The sequence below is a fragment of the Camellia sinensis genome, chromosome 15, assembly GCF_055761805.1.
Source record: "Camellia sinensis isolate YWXY chromosome 15, ASM5576180v1, whole genome shotgun sequence".
Taxonomy (NCBI): Eukaryota; Viridiplantae; Streptophyta; class Magnoliopsida; order Ericales; family Theaceae; genus Camellia; species Camellia sinensis.
The window spans coordinates 130645480-130670010 of NC_138975.1; the positions used below are offsets into that span (position 1 = coordinate 130645480).

At 35.7% G+C, this 24531-nt stretch overlaps 1 long non-coding RNA gene across 1 annotated transcript; it reads left to right on the forward strand.

The window, feature by feature from the left end:
• Positions 1-2927: 2927 nt before the first annotated feature.
• Positions 2928-6023, forward strand: LOC145813486 (uncharacterized). The gene is made up of 2 exons (XR_014356601.1): positions 2928-2958; positions 5704-6023. It is a non-coding gene; the product is annotated as an uncharacterized LOC145813486 (long non-coding RNA).
• The last annotated feature ends 18508 nt before the right edge of the window (positions 6024-24531 follow it).

The following is a 24531-nucleotide window of genomic DNA, read 5'->3' on the forward strand; positions in this document are numbered from 1 at the left end:
GTAGGCACAAATCACTTTTATTGATGTATTTTTTTTTATGTAAATATCGGCTTTTTTGGTCAATACATTTTGTAATAAAAATAGACGCTCCAATAATTATTTTAGTACCCTTATTTAAATATTTCTTCCGCTTGCGTTTATTAATTTGTTTAAAGATTTGGCCGGAGGTAACCTCAGTTACTGGCCATCACGATGCCTAACCCTTGGGTACGGGGAGCGGGTCATGACAAATGGTATCAGAGCAATGGTTTATAAAAATAAAAAAAATAAAAAAAAAAACATTATTGGAGCATAGGACACATACACATTTAAGAAGTGAGATAGCGGGTAATTGGTACCTAAATATTATATTTAGTTCGTCGATTTAATTATATTATAATTTTCTATGATTTTCTATATATATATTAATTTTTTTTTTTGTGTGCATAATTTGTGAAGGATATTAGATATAATTTACGAATGAAAAAGAAACAAAAGATCTCAAACACCCACAAAAAAATTATAATATAATTAAATATACATAAATTATAATTTAGTATTCAAAAAAAAAAATTTTGACTTTTTAAAAGTGGGTTCAAATTTTAAAAATACTAATTTTGAAATTATTTCCCATCAATGAAAAGTTCATCTCAAATTTTTTTTTTTCAACTCTCACATATGATTATGTCATTGTGGTCTCATTTTATTTCCATTTATTTATTTTTATCGTGAACAATACGAGTGAAATTTTTTTTTTAAAGTCACCCATTATTTCTCATTTTGGCCAAACTAAGGGCTAGTTTGGCATGTTCTAAATAAGTCAAAAAGTCAAAAAGTCACTACCTTATTTAAGTCACATCATCTTATTTAAATCACATTACTTCTCTAACACATCACATCAAATCCAACCCAAACCCAACCCAAACCCACCAATAAGTCAAAAAGTGCACTTTTTTAGGACATCCCAAACCAACCTTAATTTTTGACAAGTAAACAGTGAGTGATTTTTGGTAAAGTTTTTTTTTTTTTTTGAGGTACTATTTCTATCAGATTAATCATCTAATACATATTTATCAGAGTGCGCAGCGGACAGTTTGTACATATAGAAAATTTCGAGGACGAAATTTTAAAAGGAGGGAAGATTGTAACAATCTAAATTTCTAATTATTCTGTAGAATTTATACTAATATTATTTAATCTCAGTTCGGAAAATATATAATTTATTATATATTATTATGCGTGATTTTGTAAAATAATATAATTATTAAAAGTTTAGGGGTCAAAATATAAATAATAATAATAATAATGGACGTAATAATAAAATAATTAATTAATTTTATGTTGGTATATGATAAAGTGTAATTTAATTAAGAATTAATTAATTTATATAATTATATTAAAATATTAGGTCAATGGGTAATTATCTTAAATATGTATTAAAGATAAGAATTAATTAATGATAAGCGAATGGGAGTGTGACACGTGGCAGCCCGTGGCTTGGTGCCCACGGCTGCCTCTGTATATAAGGGGGAGAAGTAGGGGTGAGCATGGTCCGGATTGGACCGGATTGGGATAAAACCAGGACCAATCCGTTATTTACGGTTCCTAAAAAATTGGAACCAATCCAATCCGTTTAAATCATGGAACCAATCTGAACCAATCCATTTAAATACGGATTGGATCGGTTTAGGACCACGGATTCACATAATTAAATAACAAAAAAATATATATAACACTTGAATTTCATAAAAATATAAACATAGCGCTATATTAGTTCCATAATAGCAACATGTTTTTCTATAATAACGACATACTGTTCTAGAATTTAAACAACCATAAGAAAACTGGTTTCACCATAAGTATTTAGACCATTGCAAATTAAAACTTAAAACTAACAAACAAAAGTAATAAAAGAAGATATTATACGATTTTAGGTTTGAGTTTAGATTTTACATAGAATAAGAAAAGATACTATGGGGGAGGATGTATAATAAAAATATAGACTATTTGTATACGGTCCGGATCGGTTCCAATCCGGAACCGTGGGATTCAATCCGGAACCAATCCGTGAACTACGGATTTTTAATTATTCAATCCGGAACCAAACCACGGATTCAAAAAACCAATCCAAACCTATCGGATTGGACTGGACTGGATCGGATTACGGATTTCACGGATTCCTTACTCAGCCCTAGGGAGAAGTTGACTCAAAAAGGAAGAAAGAAAGAAGAGAAGACCAGGAAAGAAAGAAAAGAAAAAGAAAAAAAGAAGAGAAATGAGAGAAAAGGAAGGAACGAATAGTGGAAGGTGAAAGGGTTTTTGGTAGTAGAAAGAAATAGTAAAGTATTAAAGTTAAGGTGAGTTATATTATACCTTGAGTCACCAAAATGTGTTTTACTTATGTTTTGACTGACCAAAATCTATTTTATACAAGTTACGTTTTATTAGTATATTTATAAAAGTTATGTTTTATAAAGATTTTAGTTACGTGGATTATTGTATGAACCCTATTTGTTTAAAAGGAAACCCATGGATATGTTTGTTTTACTTTTAAAGAATATTTGGCTATGACTTTATATGAAAATATGTTTTGTAAGTACCACCACGGGAGTCCCATGCCTTGGGAGACTTAAATAACCATTGGCTTAGTGAGTCCCATGCCTTGGGGGACTTAAATAACCATGGGCTTAATGATTGACCACTTTGTGGTCCAGTGTTTGTCGTGGATCCATTGACCAGTGTAGTGCTTGGCACTTAGTGATGTACCGTGGTTATAGTTGTATAATGATTTTCGTATTATATGTATACGTCAAATGATTTCAGTATTATGTATGTTATATATCAAGCTCTTTTTGGCCTAACTAATTATCCATGGTGAATTTTATGCCTTATACTCTTGGTATAATATTTCTCACTCTGCCATGAGCTTATAGTTTTTTTTTACCACTTTCAGGTGACATGTCGGGATCAGCGTGTGGGGTAGGCACAAAGCACTTTTATTGATGTATTTTTTTTTTTTATGTAAATATCGACTTTTTTGGTCAATACATTTTGTAATAAAAATAGACGCTCCAATAATTATTTTAATACCCTTATTTAAATATTTCTTCCGCTTGCGTTTATTAATTTGTTTAAAGATTTGGCCGGAGGTAACCTCAGTTACTGGCCATCACGATACCTAACCCTTGGGTACGGGGAGCGGGTCGTGACAAAAAGTCTTTATTTTGGCGACTAAACGGTTTAGTCGGCGATTCAGTGAGTATTGACGACTAAAGGATTAGTCGCTAAGGTGCCGTTTGGTAACACTTACGTTTTCAGTTTTCTGTTTATATTTACAAAAATTTTAAAAACTCAAATAAAAACTTGTTTGGTAAAATTTTTGATTTATAAATCAGTGGTCTCAGTTTATAAATTTGGCCAGAAAATGAAAACACAAAAAATGTGTTTCCATTTTGAGTTTTCAGTTTTTTTTTTTTAACCACCCAACACTAGCCACCGCACACCATCATTTTCCACCACCGTCTTCCGCCACTACCACCCACCCCCCACCCCCACCCCCACCCCCACCACCCGTCACCACCACCCACCTGCCACTACCACCCACCTGTCACCCACTTGCCACCACCACCCACCCCTTACAACCACCACCACTACCACCCACCACCCACCTGCCATCCACCACTCACCACCCGCCATTACCATCCACCGCCCGCCACCACCACCCGCCACCTACTTGCCATCACCACTCACTACCCACCTGTCACCACCATCCACCACCTACCACCACCAGCCACCCACCACCACCAGCCTCCTGTCACCTACCCACTCGCCCTCACCACCACTACCACCACCACCACCACCACCATCACCCACCACCCACCCGCCACCTGCCTGCCACCACCACCCACCCGCCACCTACTTGCCACCACCACCCACTCGCTACCACCTACCACCCGCCACCGTCACCCACTCACCCACCCGCCACCACCCGCCACCTACCCGCCACCACCCGCCATCACCCGCCATCCGCCACTCACTTGCCACCACCACCAACCACCCGCCGCCACCACCGCCGCCACCGCCACTACCCAATCGCTACCAACCACCACCCGCTATCGTCACCCACTCAACCACTATCACCACCCACCATCCACCCGCCACCACCCACCACCACCCGCCATCAGCCACCCACCTACTACCACCACCCACCACCCGCCATCGCCACCACCACCACCCACTCGCCACCACTCACCACCCACCACTGTCATCTACCCACCCACTACCAGCACCTGCTACCTACCCGCCATCCACCACCCACCTGTCACCACCACCCACCACCCGCCACCACCACCACCACCCACTCGCTACCACCCACCACCCGCCACCATCACCCACCCACCCGCCACAGCCGCCACCACCACCAGCACCCACTCGCTACCACCCGCCACCATCACCCACCCACCCGCCACCACCCACCACCAAGTACTTACCACCCACCGTCACCACTTTCCACCACCCGCCACCGCCACCACCACCACCACCACCACCCACTCGCTACCACCCGCCACCGTCACCCACCCACCCACCACCACCACCAGCTACCCACCACCTACCGTCTTTCGCCGCCACTTGCTGCCACCGTCTTTCGCCGCCACTTGCCACTACTTGTCATTTTTCACTCTTTTTTATATTTTTTAAATTTTGTAAACATTTTGTCAATTACCAAACGCGTTTATAGTTTATGTTTTTCTAAAAATAAACAAAAACCAGTTTATAAAATTTTTGTAAATATAAACTGAAAACGTAAACGTTACCAAACACACCCTAAATGTATGATTTTCAAAAGTGTAAATCACTATTGGCGACTAAAACTTTGGTCACTAAAGACCTGTTTTTTGCTGACTAAAAAAGTTTTAGTCGCCAATACCTCCGGCGACCATGTATTCGCAACAAAAGCGACGACTAAAAATTTTAGTCGGAAAAACTAAAAAGTCGACTTTTGACGACTAAAAATTTAATCGCCAAAAGTAATTTTTCTTGTAGTGGGAGGGAAAGCTTCATTATTTGAATCATTTTTGAGAAGTAAGTATGAAGGGATTGCCTCCCTAAGTAACACCTGGTATTTAAATTCATCCAATATGCTCTTATTTATGTCCTGTTTATTTCGACATGAAGCATTTTCTTTCGAGACGATTTTTTTATGCAAAAAATACTTTCTGCAAAAACCTTTTTATGTTTCCATTGCACTCTTAAAAAAGATTTGTTAGTGCTTGTGGTATTGTTGGTGCAGTTGTGGTGTTTGGTGCTGGAGTTAGGCAGTAGTAAGGTGGTGATGGTAGTGGTGAAGATTGCGGTGGTTGGAGGTGGTGGTGGTGGTAGAGATACGATGATAGGGTAACACTAGTATAAGTGGCGATAACAGCAGTAGTAAGATTTTAATTGAGAAAATATTTCTCATATTTAAAAATAACTATATATATATATTTTACCCAACTCAACCCATTATTTGTTGGCTATTGAAAATGTTTTTGTTTATTTTTATTTTCTGCCATACTAACTGTCAAAATATTTTTTTTAATCGAAACAGTAACAAAAATATTTAAAAATTCTGTCTCTCTCTCTCTCTCTCTCTTTCTGTCTCTCTCTCTCTCTCTCTCTCTCGTTTTTTGAATTATTTTAACTGCTTTTTTGGTTTATCCATCTAACTGATGTTTAGTTATACAGATTTTTTTTAGGCACTAAAACTTTAAATATGAAGTGGTGGTGGGTTGCCTCTTTAGAAGAAAATCAGAAGCTGTGTTTCATGAAGATTTGCTCACGCACAGAAATAGTATAATCAAATGGTCCAGCTTACCGGATCATGATCCTTCCTTTTCAAGTTGGCAGAGGACAAAACAACAAAACTAGGGAGGGGCAATGTGTCGTGGACTCACGGGCATTGTGCATTGTGCATTGTACAATCAAATTTATTTTAATTTATTTTTTTTATTTTTTTTAACACCAAAAGGAAGTAATAATTAATAATTATATAAGTTTCGCTTAATTATTCTGAATTTATCTGGAATGAGTGGGTGGTTAGAATTAAATTTGTATAGTGTAAGATTTATATCTGAATTGTAATATAATTTTTGAATAATTAAATCGGAGCTTGTAAAATAAAAAAAAAAAAAATGATATGACCTCTACTTAAACCACTATACTTATATGGTCCCTAGCCTTTAATACTATAATCTGAGCCTGTTTTTAGATGTCATATAAAATTTGAGTGATTCCATTTAATTAAACATCATAATTTAATTTAACCATCTTTTTTTTAAAAGAAGTCCTTCATCTCTGTGGTATAGGTGAAGAAATATGGGACATTTCACATATTAAAAAAAAAAAAAAAAGAATTAGATGTAGAATTGATTAATCTAATTTTTTTTTTTATAAATAATCTATACATAAAAATTTGTAGAATAAACTAATCAAATCATTAAAATGAGTTCGTGGTGGGTTTATATGCCCAACTGAATTGTCTAGACAACAAATGTATACCAGGTACAAGCTCTGCCCAATACTGTCATAAAGATGATCTAATAATGATCATATAAGGAAAACAAATTAACCTTCTTTGCAGTTTAAAGAAAAATGTTTTTAAAAAGCGGCCGCATGTAACGCCGTTACGTAACAGTTGTGATAGTTACTGCCACCCGTTACGGCCACTTTTGCAGTGTGATTGAGATTCACAGGTGTATTGGCCGTAGAGGTTGCTATACCGGTCGTAACGGTGCCGAAACGGCCGTAACGGCCTGTTACGCACCGTTACGTAACGGTTCCGAATTGCTTTTTTTTGAAAAAACACAAAAAAAAAAAAAAATTGAAAATGGGGGAAGAGAGATGGAGAGAGAAGAGGGAAGATGGAGGAACAAGAGATAGAGAGAGAGAATAGGGAAGATGAAGAACATGTTATTGATTTGTTGAAGTTGTAAGACCTATGTTATTCTATTCAGCTGCTATCACTCAACCATATATATTGATTAATAATAATAATAATAATAATAATAATAATAATAATAATAAGTGCGGTCATTATCTATTTGGCTTGATTAATATATATATATATATATTTTGGCTTTTATTTATTCTCTTACTTTTGTCATTGTTTATCTTATATATAATAGTTAGTGATTGATTTTTTGTATAATATAAAGTCATTAATTATTAAAATAAAATGTAAAAAACTCAGTTTATAGTGATTTAAAAATATGAAATATATTGGATCAAACTTAAAAATTTATAAAAATTGATCAATATTTATTTTAAAACCTAATAAATATGATCATAGAAAAAAAATGTGCATATCGGTAAATTTTTTTTAAATTATGCGAAAAATAAAAAAAATTCACGGTTCCGGTTACCGCAAGCGTTGTGCTACGGCCTTTACACCCCGCAACCGTAACCGCGCCACCGCCACCATTACGACGACCGCAACCGCTTTTCAGAACCTTGTGTTTTACTAATAACAAATTTATGACTGTTAATAAGAAGCACAAAAACTAAAACATTTATAATCTTAATCCACTCTTTACCCATTCGAAAATATTTTTGCATATTTTAATATACTTTTTCAATACTAACACCAGCCCTAAAGATTATTTTTAGCATTTTTCTTTAAAAAACATATAACAAGTCCTACTTTTTTTAATATAATTACATTGAGTTATCTTAAAATTTTAATTAATATAACTCTTAATTCAATTTTCATTAATAATTTATTAGTCATATGAATAAAAAAATAATATCATTTACACTATAATGTATGTTTATTTTTGTTTACCCTCATATTTTTATACTCTTTAAATTAATTTTGAATCGTTTAATTTTATTAAAAAAATTTAAAAATTAGGATAAATTACAAATATATCCTAATAGTTGAATTTAATTCTCATTAAATCCTATTAAAAATAAGTCCTAGTAAAATCGTCGTTAAAAATATTTTTTTTGTATATGTCGCTAAAAATTGAAAATTAGTGACTTTTTTTTGTCACGATTTTATAAATTGTCGCTAAAATTTACAATTAGTAACATGTATTTATGATGAATTTTTAAATTATCACTGAAAGTTAAATTACTGACTATTTTTTTAAACTGCCGCTAAATTTATAATTAATGACATTTTTTGTGACAAAATTTTTAAATTATCGCTAAAAATTAACAATTAGTGATATTTTTTAATAGTGTTTGATAAAAAAATATCATTAATTATCATAGGACCTACTAGACAATAAATCCACCTATTAGAATATACACGTAAGTCTCAAAAAATTATATTAAAATTATAAAATTATTATATTTTTTCAAAACTTCAAAAGAAAAGTGTAATTTACTCTTAATAAATAAATAAATAAATCCCAAAATAGAACACTATAAGATTGAAGATATTCCAAGGTTTTCTTCCAATAAAGAATCAGCTTGTTTGATTCCTATTTTCAAGATTCATTTTTTAAAAAATTAAAGTTTTTTATTTTTCGTATTTTTTTATTTTCATTGAATTTTTTTAAAATTCTAAACAATGTTTTTAATTTTAAATACATCTAACATAATTAATACATTTCAAAAGTATAATATTTGTAAAAAAAATCTTTAAAAAATTCACTAAATATCAAAAATACAAAAAAAAAAAAATTGAAAATTCAGGATATTTTTTTGTATTCTTTTATATTTATTGATTTTTTCAAAAATTTTATTTTTTAGATATATCTAAATAAGTTGTATTTAAAAAAAACTACTTAAAATATAAAAAATACTCCCTGAAAATAAAAAAATATAAAAAATAAATAATTTAATTTTTTTAAAATTAAAACCAAATACTTCTTGCTAAAGTACAAACCAGGAAACACCACAAGGTTGAAGACAAAGCATCAATCGAACCAAAGACAAAACAAAACACAAAACCACACGGCATCTGACGACAGCCGCTTTTCTATCGTCACTGCGGGTGCTCAATTTTAAAATAACAGAACGTGCTGTGTGACACTGCAGCCGCTGATTCACATCTTACTATTTTTAATCAATACCTCTCTCACCCTACACGTGTCCCGTTTCGTCGTTATCTCACGATACTCCTCATGTACGTAGGTATAAAGAGACGATTATTAAGCGGTTTGGTACGGTCAATATTTAGATAAAAAAGTATATTAAATTAATAATATTGATTTTATTATTTTGAATACCGATATGGATCGCTTTTTCCATCAAATCATACCGTACCTAACCGATTAAAACGATTCGATTTGGTGCGATTTAATCGATTTAGAATTTTTCAAGTTTGAATTACTTTTAAATATAATCATTAATTTATATAAAAACATTAAATTAGTTATTTGTCTATCATTTCAAATATATCCAATCTATCCATTTAATATATACTTTTTAATTCTTAAATTAACAAAAAAAAAAACAAAAAAAAAATTAAAAACACTAAAGTTTCAAGAATAATGAATTAAAGTTAATATTATATATAATAAGAATTTACAAACTTAAGTTATAAAGATGATAAGGTTAATTAATTAAGGTTAATGATTTATTATACTTATCAATATCATTATATTATTAGATTATATATATATATATATATATTATAAATACAATATATATTAAAACAGTCGGTTTGGGTGTAGATCGATGCGCAAAGTACTTAAACCGATACCGAACTCAAAATTAAAAAAATTTAAATTTAAAAATCACGTAGACTAATTCTTGTTAAAAAAAAAAAAGATCAAATATAACTGATATGATCCGATTCAATCGATTTAGTCGATTTTTTCGATTTTTCTTATCTCCCTAATTATACCATCATTGTGTGATTAATGCATCCAAAGGATGGATTTAAGGGGCGCGGATGGAGTGGTCGCACGCACCCCCAAAATTTGACAATTTTTATATATTATGTTAAATCTTTTTAAATAATTTAAAATTACAGAAATTTATATTTTTAAATATATTTTTGAAATTTTATAGTGATAATTTTTTATTCGTCCATAAAGTATGTATCAATTGAAAATTTCATGATATTATACATACCAAAATTTATTCTATGTCATGTTTTTTTTTTTCAACAGTATTCTATGCAATGTTTGGGATCTACTAATAATAATAACATTTTTTAATTAAAAAAATTAAAAAGCTCAAAAGTACTTAGTTTGTCATCAATTAAAAAAATTAAATGTCAGATTTTTTACTCACATAAATTAACAAATCATTACAAGTTTCCAAATATATTATTTTTTTTAACTTTTTTAAAAAAAATCAAAAAACTAAAAAGTCATTAGAAAGTGAACCCAACCAACCCAAGTTTCCAAATATATTGTCTACACACAAAAATGGGCAATTTTTTTTTTAAAAATAAGGTATTCATTTTTTTTTTTTGGACAAATTACATAGACCCCTCGAGGTTTAGCAAAATTGTAGATACCTCCCTGAGATTTGAAAAATTACAAATACCCCCCTGAAGGTACTATTTGCATAACAAATTATGGGATAAATTGTTATAAAAATATAAACCTCATGAGACAATTTGTTATGAAAATATAAACCTTAGGGGTATCTATAATTTTCAAAACCTTAGGAGGGTATCTGTAATTTAGCTAAATCTCGAGGGAGGTATATGTAATTTTCCCTTGTTAAAAAAAAAAAAACATGATAAAATAAAAATATATATATTATTATTGAAGTGACTAAATTTTTTTTTGGAAATGACATATGACATTTTTATTTTGAAAGTTTTTTTTTTTTTTTTTTTTTTTTTTTTTGGGGGACTTAGAGCTCAAAAAAAATAATGCTGATTTTGACGGGATAATAATGGACAATATTTTCAAAAGCGGGTTAGGGTGCGTACGTATTAAAATCTAAAATTATAAAAAAGAAATTAAAAACATCTCTTTCCTATTTTTTAGATTTTCATTTTTTTAACTTATATAAATAATTTTTGTATAATAAATTATAAAAACAATTACATTAAATAATTTGACACACACTATCAAAATAAAAACAAAAATGCTTTAGAGCTCTAATATAGTAGCTCTAATAGCTCTAATGGAAATATGGATCCTACCCTGATGTGATGTTTGTGCCTTATTTTGTTTTTTTTATTTTTTTGAAACATCATTAGAGCTCAAATTAGAGCTCTATATTTAGAACTCTCTCTCATTTCTCAAATAAAAATAATTATAAACATCTCATACAAACACCACCAAACAATTAAGGTCATATCAAAACTGATATGAAATGCCTATTGAGATAGACTTGTAAGATGGGGCTGAATATTTTTTAGTTTTTTTTTTTTTTGGATAAGAATATTTTTAGGCCAAGTTTGATATCTTTAATAAAAGTCAAAAAGTCACTATCTTATTTAAGTCACATCATCTTATTTAAATCACATTATTTCTCTATCGCATCACTTCAAACCCAACTCATATTTTATAAAAAGTTAAAAAATACACTTATTTAAAACATCTCAAACAATCCCTTAAAAGTGACTTAAACTTGGGAAGTGATTAAAACCCCCTCCAATCACCACCCCCCATCACCCCACACACACGTGACGGGTAGTGATTAAAAGAGAAAGAAAAAAAAAAAAACTGACCAATCAAAAAGAGAAGGGATTAAAGGGGCGCCTCCTTGAGGGGTGCAACTCATTTTTCTTACAGCTCATAGGTAAGACCAATTATTAGATTGGTCATTGCGGAGAACACGGAGCTAGACATAATCTTCTACGAAAGGAAGATTATTTGTCAGTGATGTTATAGAATTTAATTACAAAATCATGAAAAATATTATAATTTTAAGTATTTTCCCCTTATATAAATCTAATCACTCAATACCTTTGACTAAAAAAATCTAAAAAAATAAAATAAAAATTCTAATATTCATTTTAATTCTCTCTGTTTGTTGTATGTTTTTAAGTAAAAAGAAAAAAAATCATTCATGAACATTTTATCTAAGCTCACCCCCACCATGACTTACAATTCGAGATTGTCTGTCCAAAATTAATATGAGTTATACATAAAGTTATTTGTAAAATCATTAGTAAAATCAAAATAATATCAAAATAAATTATTTATATAATGTGAGAGTGATGGAGAGGAGTGATAACAATTGAAGAATTGATGTGTTGTTGTGGTGATTTTTTTAATTTTTGAGTGAAAAAATAAAATGATAAGTTTTTGTATTGTATTATTTGTGTATATAATAATACATATGGTTATGTTTGAATAAGATTTTTGAATCATATTTTTTCGATTTTGTTTGACTAGTACAAGTTGGCTTATGTTAAAAAAAATAAAAATTAAATCATTTAATTTGTTTATTTTAATAAAAAAAAAAATCAACTCTAGTCATTAAAAAGATTTTAAAAACTAGCTCACCGTAACAGAACTCATAAATTAAACACAAAATTTGAAATAAAAATATATATAAATGTATGTAAGTTGGTTCTTGGGCTTTTTTGGCTATTTTAGCCACAAAAGACAAAATAGGCTATTTTAGCCATAACAAACAAAACATCACATCCAACCCATAATCATTACATTCTTCTCTCACAAAAAAACTCAAAAAAGTCAAAAAGCCAAAAAGCCCTTCCCAAACCAAGCTTTTAAGCCCAGGCTAAAATAGCCAAAAAAACCAAAAAGTCAAAAAGCCAACTCACTTCCCAAACGGAGGCATGATTTTTCAAAAGTAGGCTCTATCAACAAATTCAGCAAAACTTTGGGGGTGTTTGTTTTATATATCTATATTTGTTACATATCTGATTTTGTGTTTGATTTAAAATTCATAAAATATCACTGTTGAATTTACTTATAATAACGTGATTTACGTGGATTATTGTAGGTCAATTATTAATTTGTTTAGGAATTAACTGCACTAACAATAAGTAAGTTTAGGGTTTATTTTTAAGGGTTGGAAAATGATTTATAAACAAATTTTTTGTACAAACAATTTGACCAAAATGATGTGTGGAATAACAAATTACAAGAGAAAATTACAACAACAACAAAAAAAATATATATTAGAGTTTGACCCTTGTAATGAAATAAAATTTGAGTTTTTAATTTTGTGAGTTTAAATCTTAATTTTTTAATTTGTATGAAATCTAAATAATTCGCCTATTTTTATTAAGTAAAATCGACGAAAAAGGTAATATTTGAGTCATTAAATTCAATGTAAGTGTACATAAAATGTTTAAAATATCATTTCTATTGATTTTAATAACTAAAATATATTTTTTCTTGTCGATTTTACTTAACGAAAATAAACGAATAATTTAGATTGAAAATAAATCAAAAAATGAAAGTTTAAATTGACATAATTAAAAATTAAAAATTTATTTTGTTATAAGCATTGTAAACTAAAAACACAGAATATGCAGCGGATAAAATAATCAGATCATACCTTCTTCAATGATAAAACCTTCTTGGATAAATCACGTGCTTCCAGGGAACTTCTTGATGAACCAACCCAGTAGTGGAGTGATATCACAGATTGAATATCACCCACACAAACCACAGTGTCAAAGACTTGATCGTTGTTTTTTGTGGGAGAGAGTCAGTATATGGGTAGAAACAGACTATACGTTGTTTCTCACTTAGATTACCCATAACCATATATAAGATATATAATATATTATAATATCTATCCATATCAGTTAAAACTGATAACATTTGTATCTTGAGTGGTTATCCTAAATAGGTTTGAATTCAAATTCAAAACCTATTTGGACAATGATCAAATTTAAATTTAAATGGTCATGCCACATGGGCGCCCATTACTAACATCTCCCACTTGCACATGAGTTGGCATGACACTGCCACATCTCTATCTCAATCTCCCCAAAAAGAACAATCTCATACTAGCCAATGCACCGTGCGACCGCTGAGAACACCTGCAAGTGGGAGCTCTATACTAGAAACTCAATATGAGTCAGCATAGAGACATCAACCCAAAAAGAACAGAAATAGTGTCTCATGTACCCAGACCCATCTAGCTACATCAGTCCAAAAAACATCTCTAATCCCTCAAAGAGCATGTTTGACTCTCCTAGGTCCCGCATTATATTCACACCCAATCAGCATCCTATAAAGAGCGATGTGAGTTGTCGACAGTGAATATAGAGCAGAGATGTAGAACTAGATGATCTTCCCTTCACCCTCATATCATTCAATTTGAAATTGACCGCTTTCCCAGTAATGTCCCTTAAAGCCGAATCATACATGACCGCAGGCAACATACCAAAGTAGCTGAACATCAACTCCTCATCTTATGACATAGTCAAAGGTCACAAAAGGCACAAAGTAAAGTCATTTAGGAAAAAATGACTTTTAGGACTCACACGGTGAAGAAGCAGGGATCCATTCTTTCACCTCGCTAACGGGTCGATAAGCACATGCAGTATGAATGCATGTTATAGTGGAGTTACTCTTCCAAAGAGTGATGTTAAACTCACACACCATACAGATCTTAGTCTAGTCGCTCTTAAGCGCACGAGTCGCTTCCTAGCGTCTAACTCGAATTCTCTATTTGCTCGCCTCTCAGGCATCAAATGAGATCTCGCATCTGGCTATCCATAACACACATATCATGGAAAAGTGGGTACTCTCATATCCATGGTCGGTCTCTAACAAGACCTCATCTTGGCTCCAACCAAGGCGACATAGCTAGTGGATAATTTTAGCTTCTAGTCTCATCCTTACTCGCTACCCAGCGCTAAGGGCGATTGCTCGTGTGAGTGAGCCAATCTTGCCTGCTAACATCAATTTAATTGTTTTGTGTATGCTAATTCACAAACCATTACTAAAAGTAGTAAACATAAATGTGTGATAGAAACAAGTATGAATACTAATGGCATAAATATCCCCAAAAAATGAGTTCAGCTGAATACACATAAAAAAATATCACCACCTACGTAGTCCTAAAGCCCTAACATGAGTAAGATAAACATCTCTAGCAATGGGCTTAGTCAAAGGGTCCGCAACCATGCGACTCGTAGGGATGTGCTCCAGGATCACTTCTTTCTGCGCCAAAATATCTCTGATAAAATTGAACCTCACATCAATGTGTTTGGTTCTGCCATGGTATTTAGGATCCTTAGCGTAAGCGAGTGCAGCCATGCTGTCACAATGGATAGTCACAGGGTCTGAAGTGTGTGTGACAACATCCAAATGCTGAAGGAATCTCCTCAACCACATGGCTTCCTGAACGGCAGATGAACAAGCCACAAACTCAGCCTCCATGGTCGATAAGGCGATGCAGGATTAAGCATATCCTGAAGTAGACTTACGCTCATCTAGGTCTCCTCCCCAGTCAGCATCACAATAGCCAACTAGATGTAGATCTGAACTCTGGTAGCAAAGTGTGTAATCTGCAGTTCCTCTAAGATATCGTAATATCCTCTTAACTGCTTTCCAATGAGCTGGTCCTGGGTTGGATTGGTAACGACTCACCAATCCGACTGCATAACAAATGTCAGGACGTGTACACATCATAGCATACATCAAGCTTCCAACAGCATTTGCATAGGGAACACGGGCCATCTTTTCATTTTCTTCATGAGTCTTAGGACCCATATCAAGGCTTAGGCTCTCGCCTTTTGCAACAGGAGTGTCAATGGGTTTGCAGCTCTGCATCTGGAACCGCTCTAGAATAGTCTTAATGTAAGTCTCTTGAGACAAACCAAGAAGTCTCCTAGAGCGATCCCTAAAGATCTTAACACCGAGCACATAGCTCGCCTCACCCATGTCCTTCATTTCAAATGTAGAGAACAACCACATTTTAGTGGCGACAATCATCTCCTTGTCATTTCCAGCCAATAATATGTCATCTACATATAATGACAATATCAGAAAAATGTTCTTGGACCGCTTAACGTACACACAGTGATCTTCATCAATCATCGTAAACCCATTTGAAATAATGGCTCGATGAAATCTCAGATTCCACTGTCTGGATGATTGCTTTAAGCCATAAATAGATCGTTGAAGCTTGCAAACTTTGCGCTCCTGACCTACTGCCACAAAGCCTTCTGGTTTATCCATATAGATCTCTTCATCCAGTTCTCCATTGAGAAATGCAGTTTTAACATCCATCTGATATAGCTCTAAGTCCAACTGAGCTACTATGGCCAGGATTAGGCGAATAGAGGCAAACCTTACAACTGGTGAAAAAGTTTCCTCATAGTCCACACCCTCTCGTTGGGTGTAACCTTTCGCCACTAGGCGAGCCTTATACCTTTCTATAGAACCATCCGCCTTGCGCTTGATTTTGAGAACCCATTTGTTCCCAATAGTCTTGCGCCCTAGCGGCAAATCAACCAAGTCCCAGACATGATTTTTCTTCATAGACTCAATTTCTTCTTCCATTGCAGTACTCCATTCTTTACTAGCAAGGGATGAGAGAGCCTCTTTAAGATTCTTAGGCTCCATCTCATCACTCGGAGCAATCATGAATGCTTCCCCTTCAATCTCAAAACGACGACGGGGTATAGCTCCACGTTTGCTTCTACGTAGTTGAGAATCCTCATCCATTGGATCTAATCCATGGGTAGGTAGATCGCTCCCACTGTCCCTAGGAGCTTGAGGAATTATTTCCTCATTCTCTACTAAGCTACTAGGTGCGCCTTCAAGTAGATCCTCCATCTCGTAGAATTCTACTTCTCTAGTTACCTCACCTCTGCTAGGGAAATCCTCATCTAGGAAATCCACATCTCGCGACTCAATTTCAGTCATACTTCCATCCGGATGCTCCCCAACAAACACATAGCCCTTAGAATGCTCACTATAGCGAATGAAGATACACTTCTTTCCTCTAGGGCCCAACTTCCCAAACTTATGAGAAGCGTTGTGTATGTAAGCTGCCGAACCCCAAGGCCGCAAATTGCCCAAATCAGGCTTTTTGCCAGTCCACATCTCATATGGGGTGGAAGGAACTGATTTGGAGGGCACACGGTTAAGGACGTAGGCAGCAGTCAACAAAGCATCTCCCCAATAAGAAATTGGAAGATTAGCTTGCGCCATCATTGATCTAACCATGTCAAGCAATGTGCAATTCCTTCTCTCCGCTACACCATTTTGTTGCGGAGTCCTAGGAATTGTCAATTGCCTGATAACTCCTTTTTCCTCACAGAGCACTTTAAATTGCTCAGATAGATACTCACGTCCACGGTCAGTCCTTAGAGCTTTAATGCTCTTGTCTAATTGATTCTCAACCTCATTAACATACCGTCTAAAGCAATCCAATGCTTCTGACTTGTGAGAAATCAGATAGACATGACCAAAACGTGTGCAATCATCTATAAATGTGATGAAATAAGGGGCTCCATGCCTTGCCCTCACATTCATTGGTCCACATATATCAGAATGAATAAGTTGCAATGGGATAGATGCCCTTATGGCTTTCCCAAATGGTTTTCTTGTTGCCTTTCCAGCAAGACAGTGCTCACAAGTAGGCAAAGTGACTCTAGCGAGTGGGCCTAAAAGACCTTCTCTAGCTAATCTAGTCATCCTGTCTTGCCCTATGTGGCCTAATCTAGCATGCCATCTCATAGAATCATTATCACAAAAAGATGCAATATTAGAAATAGATCCATTGGCATTTTTATTAATACTAGAATCATCCATATCCAAAACTAAAAAACCATCTGAAAGATAACCAAAACCATAAAAAATTGTTCCCAAATAAATGCTAACACCATTATTCTCAAAACAAAAGCTAAAACCAAGGCTCATCATGCTAATAACTGAAACTAAGTTTCGCCGAATATCCGGAGCATAAAGAACATCATGAAGATACAAGGTGCGCCCTCGTCGCATTTCCAGCTTGAATGTGCCAATGCCAAGCACCTCCACACTGGACTCGTTCCCCATGTAAACTTTTCTGCTCCCAGCAGGTACTCGGCGATACTCAACGAACCCTACTCTGTCCCTCGCGATGTGGTCTGTTGCTCCAGAGTCTACAACCCAAAAATGAGGAGAATGAGCAATTAATGCTTGACTAGACACAAAGCATTGAATGCGAGAAATTAAGTATGGGAGTACCTTCTTCTGCTCAGGGCAATCCCGAGCGAAGTGTCCTTCTTTGTTACAGTTAAAGCATGTCATCTTAGCCTTTGCCTTCTTACCCTACGCTTGAAATTTCTAGCGCCATTGGGCTTAAGCGCAACCGCTGCTTGCTTCTTAGGGGCACCTTTTGCTTTTTCAGGTTTGAACTGAGAAGTCCTATGTGAGCTTGACTCAACCACCATAGCAGAACCATCAGACTTTGCCGCCTCAAGGCGCTCAGCCTCTAGCTCCAAATGACGCGATATGTCTTCGAATGTTTTCACACTCTCATTATGCATCATGTTCTGCTTCATCTGCTCCCAAGAATTTGGCAGAGAGCGTATCACAGCCTGTACTTGCTGCTCTTGAGTCAAATTATGCCCAGCAGCCGCAAGCTCACGTATCATGGCTGACATGACTCTCAAATGCTGCTTCATCGAGTGATGCGCCCTTTTCTGATATGAGTCAAACTTCATAGTCAGCCCACGTAGCTTTGCCAAAGAGGTAATACCAAACTTTTGCTTGAGAGCTTCCCACATCTCAAATGCAGTCGGGCAATGCTCAAACTCACTAATCAAGTCGTTGTGCATGTTGCTTAACATAGTAAAGCGCGCACACCGATCTTTGTTACGCCAAGTCTGAAAGGCTTCAAGATCACGACGATGTTGAGCTGTATTGCCCTGCTCTGGCTCAACCATCACTTGTTCAAGTGTGGTCAACACTTCTTGCTCATTGAGGAGGTATTGGATCTTACGGCACCATATGTCATAATTGTCGCCATCCAATTTCTCTCCCTTAGTTAAGTCTGCCACCACTGTCTTAGCAGCCATTTCTACATACAGAGTAAATAAATGCGCAGGGGATATTAATGATAGCAACACAAAACCAAATATTTTGCAGCAAAAAAGAATCTAAATTAAATAATGATAATTTTACACATGTCTCAAGATCGAAAATTTGCTATGCTCGTAATCATCTCTTGCGCCTCTAGTGATAATTATCAAAATTTAATTTCATTCCATGCGCAAAAAATAATCAAACAATCTCCCACTATTTATGGCATATACAAAGCATGATAAATTACATACAATAGCATCTCAATATAAATTTACAAACAACTCATGCTATATTTATTTAATGATGGAATTCAAATAAATAATTAATCATGCTTCTTTAATTGCAACATATTAAAAAACCAAAAAAAAGTTGTATTTAATATGTAGATTATGCCATAATTAAAGTGTACATCATTTTTGAAATTTTCTGGAATTTTCTGAAATCTTCTGGAATTTTAAATAACTAATTAAACACACATAAAATTAGGAATAAAAAAAATCCAGAAACTAGTAAACAGAAACAATATTCAGATTATGCCATAATTAAAATGTACATTGTTCTGAAATATTCTGAAATTTTTTTTTGAAATATTCTGGAATTTTAAATGACTAATAAATACACATAAAATTAGAAATAAAAAATCCAGAAACTGATAAAATGAGACAATATTACCAGTAAATAATAAAACCTTTCAGAAGTCTACAATAAATATTTCAGCCCCAGAAAATTATTTATGCAACACCAGAAGCAGTTTAAAGCATAAAACATGAATTATTAACACAGGAAAAATAATTTATATTTTCTGAAAATTTTCAAAATTTTACAGAATGTAGAAAAATTAATTCTGAGTCTAACAGTATAAGCCACGCATAAAACAAATATGTAATGAATTAATTATGACCATTTAACGCAATTCAGAATTAAAAAACAAAACAAACAGTGCCTAATCGCCAGCAGCCAAGCCAGCCGAGGAAAACGGCGCGGCTCAGCACGCGGCCCAGATCGCGGCTCGGCTCTTGGCTCGGCTCGCGGCTCAGCGCGCGGCTCGGCTCGCGGCTCGGCGGCGGCTCGGCTCGCGGCTCAGCGCGCGGCTCAGTCCGCGGCTCAGAGCACGGCGTGCGTGCGTGGCGCGGAGGGCGCCCGCGTGGCTGCGCCGCTGACGCTAGCGTGAAGCGCGTGCAAGCGCGTCGGTTGAGCAGCTGGCGCGTGGGGGTGCGTGGCTGAGCGTGGGGGCGCGTGGAAACGGCCCACGGCGTCAGGTGGCGCGTGCAGACCACCCGCCGCCTTCCAGGGTGTTTTCTGGTCCGATTTTTGTACTGCCGGACTCCTTTTTTCAAAATAAAACTATTTATGATATGAAAAAAGACATTAATGAACATAAAAAAATATATTTTTATGCTCCTAATCTGATAAATTTTTTTTCTCCCTCTACAAATATTCATGTGTATAATATATACATATACATATAAAAGTATACACATGATTAAAGGAAACACGAAAATATCCATAAACATGCTCTGATACCAATGTAAACTAAAAACACAAAATATGCAGCGGATAAAATAATCAGATCATACCTTCTTCAATGATAAAACCTTCTTGGATAAATCACGTGCTTCCAGGGAACTTCTTGATGAACCAACCCAGCAGTGGAGTGATATCACAGATTGAATATCACCCACACAAACCACAGTGTCAAAGACTTGATCGTTGTTTTTTGTGGGAGAGAGTCAGTATATGGGTAGAAACAGACTATACGTTGTTTCTCACTTAGATTACCCATAACCATATATCAGATATATAATATATTATAATATCTATCCATATCAGTTAAAACTGATAACATCTGTATCTTGAGTGGTTATCCTAAATAGGTTTGAATTCAAATTCAAAACCTATTTGGATAATGTTCAAATTTAAATTTAAATGGTCATGCCACATGGGCGCCCATTACTAACAAGCATTAAACTGTAATTTTTTTTATTTATAATTTTCTCAATTTAAAATAATAAGTCATTTTTATAAATATTTTAATTTGAAATGTGAAATGGATGAAAATAATTTCACTTTCTAAACATCTCATACAGTAAGGTCCATATATGAATCAAAAAAAATATGGTAAGGTCCATACACTTTACAATACAAATACAAAATAGAAGAATATTACGCATGTTTGGTAAAGATTATTTTAATTTATTTTTTTAATTTTCAGTTATTATAATTTGGTTAAAAAAGGGGTCATTTTTTGATAAGTCCTATTTATAACTGTTTTGTTCCATGAAACCCAAACTGTTTCTGAATATTCCATTAGGTCCATTAATTGTTAAAGGACGAAATAACCCTCTCCGCCTCTCCCGCGTGAAATCGATTCTGCAAAAACCCATTCCTATTCGAAATATTCAATCCACAAAATTTCCAAAACAAAAACTCAATCGACAAAACGATACTGATATTGCCTCCAGTAACCCTAGATTCCTCTTCGTCTCACCACTGCGAAGCTTCACATCGGAAGGAGGGTGCTTCGTCGTTCGAAGATTCTTGTCGCCCCATTGAGTTTATTTTATCCAATTTAGAAGTGTTTTAACCCAAGAAGTCCATGAAGGAATTTTTTAACCCATTTAGTCCCATGTATGTATAGTTTTATTCCATAAAGTCCATTTTCTTGATTTACACTATTTTCTTGGACACTTATGCCCTTATATTTAATTTTGATACCCTTATAAATATTTTTTGAATGATTAGCAATTTAATGATGTGAACATTCATATTTTAAAATTCACATTGGTAGGAATGTAAAATTGGCCCGTGGGCGGCCCGAAACCCGGCCGCAAGCCGGGGCGGGCCCGGCCCGTTGACAATGTGAATGTTCGCATTGACATATTAACATTCACATTAATAGAAGTGTAAAATTGACCATCGTCCCGTGGCGGCGCGAAACCAGCCCGCGACCCATGGCTGACCCGGGGCGGTCCCGGTCTGGCCCGTCGACAATGCGAATATTCACATTGACATGTTAACATTCACATTGATAAGAGCATAAAATTGGGCCGCGGCCCATTGGCGGCCAAAAGCCCGCCCGCGGCCCGGGGCGGGCCCGGCCCAGCCCGTTGACAATGTGAATATTCACATTGACATGTTAACATTCACATTGATAGGAGTATAAAATTAGCCCGTGCCTCGTGGCTGCCCAAAACTCACCCACGGCCCGTGGGCGGGCCCGGCCCGGCCTGTTGACAATGTGAATGTTCACATTGACATGTTAACATTCACATTGATAAGAGTATAAAATTGGCCCCCGTCCCGTGACGGCACGAAACTCGCCCGCGGCCCATGGGCGGCCCGGGGCGGGCCCGGTCCGGCCCATTGACAATGTGAATATTCACATTGACATGTTAACATTCACATTGATAAGAGTATAAAATTGGGCCGCGGCCCATAGGCGGCCAAAAGCCCGCCCGCGGCCCGGCCCGGCCCGTTAACAATGTGAATATTCACATTGACATGTTAACATTCACATTGATAGGAGTGTAAAATTAACCCGCACCTCATGGCTGCCCGAAACCCGCCCACGGGCCGTGGGCGGGCCCGGCTCTGCCAGTTGACAATGTGAATGTTCACATTGACATGTTAACATTCACATTGATAAGAGTATAAAACTGGACAGCAGTCCAGGGCGAGCCGACCCGGCCCGGCCCGTTGACAATGTGAATATTCACATTGACATGTTAACATTCACATTAATAGGAGTGTAAAATTGGCCCCCGTCCTGTGGTGGCGCGAAACCCGCCCACGGCCCATGGGCGGCTCGGGGCGGGCCCGGTCCGACCCGTTGACAATGTGAATATTCACATTGACATGTTAACATTCACATTGATAAGAGTATAAAATTGGCCCGCGGCCCATGGACGGCCAAAAGCCCGCCCGCTGCCCGGAGCGGGCCCGGCCCGGCCTGTTGACAATGTGAATATTCACATTGACATGTTAACATTCACATTGATAAGAGTGTAAAATTGGCCTGCAGCCCGTGGGCGGCCCGAAGCCTGACCGCAGCTCGAGGCGGGCTTGGCCCGACTCGTGACAATGTGAATATTCATATTGACATGTTAACATGCACATTGATAGGAGTATAAAATTAGCCCGCGCCCTGTGACTGCCCGAAACCCGTCCACGGCCCGTGGATGGCCCGGGGCAGGCCCGGCCCGGCCTGTTGACAATGTGAATATTCACACTGACATGTTAACATTCACGTTGATAAGTGTGTACAATTGGCCCGTGACTCGTGTGTAGCCCGAAGCCTGACCTCAGGCCGGAGCGTAGGTCCATTAATTGTTAAAGGACGAAATAACCCTCTCCGCCTCTCCCGCGTGAAATCGATTCTGCAAAAACCCATTCCTATTCGAAATATTCAATCCACAAAATTTCCAAAACAAAAACTCAATCGACGAAACGATACTGATATTGCCTCTAGTAACCCTAGATTCCTCTTCGTCTCACCACTGCGAAGCTTCACATCGGAAGGAGGGTGCTTCGTCGTTCGAAGATTCTTGTCGCCCCATTGAGTTTATTTTATCCACTGAGTGTGATCCATACCCACCAACCATGACGAACAAAAGTAAGGAATACCATTCCACCTTCTGCTTCTCAATCATAATGTCATCATTGATGTATACATACACCTTCTGGTTTTCGGATTTGAATTTGTAAACATAGATGTTTTCGGAATTAATTTTGTAGAAATATATGATGTGAACATTCACATTAGTGTTGATTACTTGCTAAACTTACAGTAGTACGTTTATTTCTCAAACATGGATGATGTGAACATTCACATTACTATTGATTACTGGGTAAATTTAGAGTAGTACACACTGATGTGAACATTCACATCATGTGAATGTTCACATTAATGTCAGAACCCCCAAACTTCACTCAATACTGTGATGGAGCATGATGTAAACATTCACATTGTGACATCAATGCTCAAGTTGTTTGTGTTATTGGGTGTAGTTTGGCACTGTTGGTTCCCCCTTTTGATTTTTAGAAAATTATAACATAATGTGATCACCCATGTAAGCATTCACATTGCCCAGTAACTGTTGTCGTGTTCGAAATTTATTTCTTAAACATGGATGATGTGAACATTCACATTACTATTGAGTACTAGGTAAATTTAGAGTAGTACACACTGATGTGAACATTCACATCATGTGAATGTTCACATTAATGTCAGAATCCCCAAACTTCACTCAATACTGTGATGGAGTATGATGTAAACATTCACATTGTGACATCAATGCCCAAGTTGTTTGTGTTATTGGGTGTAGTTTGGTGCTGTTGGTTCCCCCCTTTGATTTTTAGCAAATTATAACATAATGTGATCACCCATGTAAACATTTATTTCTCAAACATGGATAATGTGAACATTCACATTACTAATGAGTACTAGGTAAATTTAGAGTAGTACACATTGATGTGAACATTCACATCATGTGAATGTTCACATTAATGTCAGAATCCCCAAACTTCACTCAATACTGTGATGGAGTATGATGTAAACATTCACATTGTGACATCAATGCCCAAGTTGTTTGTGTTATTGGGTGTAATTTGGCGCTGTTGGTTTCCCCCTTTGATTTTTAGCAAA